This window comes from Rhipicephalus microplus, unplaced genomic scaffold, assembly GCF_043290135.1.
Source record: "Rhipicephalus microplus isolate Deutch F79 unplaced genomic scaffold, USDA_Rmic scaffold_115, whole genome shotgun sequence".
NCBI lineage: Eukaryota > Metazoa > Arthropoda > Arachnida > Ixodida > Ixodidae > Rhipicephalus > Rhipicephalus microplus.
The window spans coordinates 678,214-682,500 of NW_027464687.1; positions in this window are offsets into that span (position 1 = coordinate 678,214).

The window sequence follows — 4,287 nt, forward strand, 5'->3', positions numbered from 1 at the left end:
CGAAAACCGCGTCAGCCGGGGCGGCACGAAACCGCGTCAGCCGGGGCGGCGCGAAAACTGCGTCAGCCGGGGCGGCGCGAAAACCTCGTCAGCCGGGGCGAGCGAAAAGGGGGGGGGGGGGAACCACGTCTGCCGGGGCGAAAGAAAAAAAAAACGCGTCTGCCGGGGCGAGCCCGGGTGCGGCACCACCGGGAAAACTGTGGCAAACAGACATGGCGATCGAGTGAGTGGGCCGCCAGCCAGGCACAGCCGAAAAGTGCTAAGTCTGAACTGCGTCAGCCGGGGCGGCAAAAACCGCGTCAGCCGGGGCGGCGCAAAAAACCGCGTCTGCCGGGGCGGCACGAAACCGCGTCAGCCGGGGCGGCGCGAAAACTGCGTCAGCCGGGGCGAAAGAAAAAAAAAACGCGTCTGCCGGGGCGAGCCCGGGTGCGGCACCACCGGGAAAACTGTGGCAAACAGACATGGCGATCGAGTGAGTGGGCCGCCAGCCAGGCACAGCCGAAAAGTGCTAAGTCCGAACTGCGTCTGCCGGGGCGGCACGAAACCGCGTCAGCCGGGGCGGCGCGAAAACCGCGTCTGCCGGGGCGGCACGAAACCGCGTCAGCCGGGGCGGCGCGAAAACTGCGTCAGCCGGGGCGAGCCCGGGTGCGGCACCACCGGGAAAACTGTGGCAAACAGACATGGCGATTGAGTGAGTGGGCCGCCAGCCAGGCACAGCCGAAAAGTGCTAAGTCCGAACTGCGTCTGCCGGGGCGGCACGAAACCGCGTCAGCCGGGGCGGCGCGAAAACCGCGTCTGCCGGGGCGGCACGAAACCGCGTCAGCCGGGGCGGCGCGAAAACTGCGTCAGCCGGGGCGAGCCCGGGTGCGGCACCACCGGGAAAACTGTGGCAAACAGACATGGCGATCGAGTGAGTGGGCCGCCAGCCAGGCACAGCCGAAAAGTGCTAAGTCCGAACTGCGTCTGCCGGGGCGGCACGAAACCGCGTCAGCCGGGGCGGCGCGAAAACCGCGTCTGCCGGGGCGGCACGAAACCGCGTCAGCCGGGGCGGCGCGAAAACTGCGTCAGCCGGGGCGAGCCCGGGTGCGGCACCACCGGGAAAACTGTGGCAAACAGACATGGCGATCGAGTGAGTGGGCCGCCAGCCAGGCACAGCCGAAAAGTGCTAAGTCCGAACTGCGTCTGCCGGGGCGGCACGAAACCGCGTCAGCCGGGGCGGCGCGAAAACCGCGTCTGCCGGGGCGGCACGAAACCGCGTCAGCCGGGGCGGCGCGAAAACTGCGTCAGCCGGGGCGAGCCCGGGTGCGGCACCACCGGGAAAACTGTGGCAAACAGACATGGCGATCGAGTGAGTGGGCCGCCAGCCAGGCACAGCCGAAAAGTGCAAAGTCCGAACCGTGTCAGCCGGGGCGACGCAAAAACCGCGTCAGCCGGGGCGGCGCGAAAACCGCGTCTGCCGGGGCGGCACGAAACCGCGTCAGCCGGGGCGGCGCGAAACCGCGTCAGCCGGGGCGGCGCGAAAACTGCGTCAGCCGGGGCGAGCCCGGGTGCGGCACCACCGGGAAAACTGTGGCAAACAGACATGGCGATCGAGTGAGTGGGCCGCCAGCCAGGCACAGCCGAAAAGTGCTAAGTCCGAACTGCGTCAGCCGGGGCGGCAAAAACCGCGTCAGCCGGGGCGGCGCGAAAACTGCGTCAGCCGGGGCGAGCCCGGGTGCGGCACCACCGGGAAAACTGTGGCAAACAGACATGGCGATTGAGTGAGTGGGCCGCCAGCCAGGCACAGCCGAAAAGTGCTAAGTCCGAACTGCGTCTGCCGGGGCGGCACGAAACCGCGTCAGCCGGGGCGGCGCGAAAACCGCGTCTGCCGGGGCGGCACGAAACCGCGTCAGCCGGGGCGGCGCGAAAACTGCGTCAGCCGGGGCGAGCCCGGGTGCGGCACCACCGGGAAAACTGTGGCAAACAGACATGGCGATCGAGTGAGTGGGCCGCCAGCCAGGCACAGCCGAAAAGTGCTAAGTCCGAACTGCGTCTGCCGGGGCGGCACGAAACCGCGTCAGCCGGGGCGGCGCGAAAACCGCGTCTGCCGGGGCGGCACGAAACCGCGTCAGCCGGGGCGGCGCGAAAACTGCGTCAGCCGGGGCGAGCCCGGGTGCGGCACCACCGGGAAAACTGTGGCAAACAGACATGGCGATCGAGTGAGTGGGCCGCCAGCCAGGCACAGCCGAAAAGTGCTAAGTCCGAACTGCGTCTGCCGGGGCGGCACGAAACCGCGTCAGCCGGGGCGGCGCGAAAACCGCGTCTGCCGGGGCGGCACGAAACCGCGTCAGCCGGGGCGGCGCGAAAACTGCGTCAGCCGGGGCGAGCCCGGGTGCGGCACCACCGGGAAAACTGTGGCAAACAGACATGGCGATCGAGTGAGTGGGCCGCCAGCCAGGCACAGCCGAAAAGTGCTAAGTCCGAACTGCGTCAGCCGGGGCGGCAAAAACCGCGTCAGCCGGGGCGGCGCAAAAAACCGCGTCTGCCGGGGCGGCACGAAACCGCGTCAGCCGGGGCGGCGCGAAAACTGCGTCAGCCGGGGCGAAAGAAAAAAAAAACGCGTCTGCCGGGGCGAGCCCGGGTGCGGCACCACCGGGAAAACTGTGGCAAACAGACATGGCGATCGAGTGAGTGGGCCGCCAGCCAGGCACAGCCGAAAAGTGCTAAGTCCGAACTGCGTCTGCCGGGGCGGCACGAAACCGCGTCAGCCGGGGCGGCGCGAAAACCGCGTCTGCCGGGGCGGCACGAAACCGCGTCAGCCGGGGCGGCGCGAAAACTGCGTCAGCCGGGGCGAGCCCGGGTGCGGCACCACCGGGAAAACTGTGGCAAACAGACATGGCGATCGAGTGAGTGGGCCGCCAGCCAGGCACAGCCGAAAAGTGCTAAGTCCGAACTGCGTCTGCCGGGGCGGCACGAAACCGCGTCAGCCGGGGCGGCGCGAAAACCGCGTCTGCCGGGGCGGCACGAAACCGCGTCAGCCGGGGCGGCGCGAAAACTGCGTCAGCCGGGGCGAGCCCGGGTGCGGCACCACCGGGAAAACTGTGGCAAACAGACATGGCGATCGAGTGAGTGGGCCGCCAGCCAGGCACAGCCGAAAAGTGCTAAGTCCGAACTGCGTCTGCCGGGGCGGCACGAAACCGCGTCAGCCGGGGCGGCGCGAAAACCGCGTCTGCCGGGGCGGCACGAAACCGCGTCAGCCGGGGCGGCGCGAAAACTGCGTCAGCCGGGGCGAGCCCGGGTGCGGCACCACCGGGAAAACTGTGGCAAACAGACATGGCGATCGAGTGAGTGGGCCGCCAGCCAGGCACAGCCGAAAAGTGCTAAGTCCGAACTGCGTCTGCCGGGGCGGCACGAAACCGCGTCAGCCGGGGCGGCGCGAAAACCGCGTCTGCCGGGGCGGCACGAAACCGCGTCAGCCGGGGCGGCGCGAAAACTGCGTCAGCCGGGGCGAGCCCGGGTGCGGCACCACCGGGAAAACTGTGGCAAACAGACATGGCGATCGAGTGAGTGGGCCGCCAGCCAGGCACAGCCGAAAAGTGCTAAGTCCGAACTGCGTCAGCCGGGGCGGCAAAAACCGCGTCAGCCGGGGCGGCGCAAAAAACCGCGTCTGCCGGGGCGGCACGAAACCGCGTCAGCCGGGGCGGCGCGAAAACTGCGTCAGCCGGGGCGAAAGAAAAAAAAAACGCGTCTGCCGGGGCGAGCCCGGGTGCGGCACCACCGGGAAAACTGTGGCAAACAGACATGGCGATCGAGTGAGTGGGCCGCCAGCCAGGCACAGCCGAAAAGTGCTAAGTCCGAACTGCGTCTGCCGGGGCGGCACGAAACCGCGTCAGCCGGGGCGGCGCGAAAACCGCGTCTGCCGGGGCGGCACGAAACCGCGTCAGCCGGGGCGGCGCGAAAACTGCGTCAGCCGGGGCGAGCCCGGGTGCGGCACCACCGGGAAAACTGTGGCAAACAGACATGGCGATTGAGTGAGTGGGCCGCCAGCCAGGCACAGCCGAAAAGTGCTAAGTCCGAACTGCGTCTGCCGGGGCGGCACGAAACCGCGTCAGCCGGGGCGGCGCGAAAACCGCGTCTGCCGGGGCGGCACGAAACCGCGTCAGCCGGGGCGGCGCGAAAACTGCGTCAGCCGGGGCGAGCCCGGGTGCGGCACCACCGGGAAAACTGTGGCAAACAGACATGGCGATCGAGTGAGTGGGCCGCCAGCCAGGCACAGCCGAAAAGTGCTAAGTCCGAACTGCGTCTGCC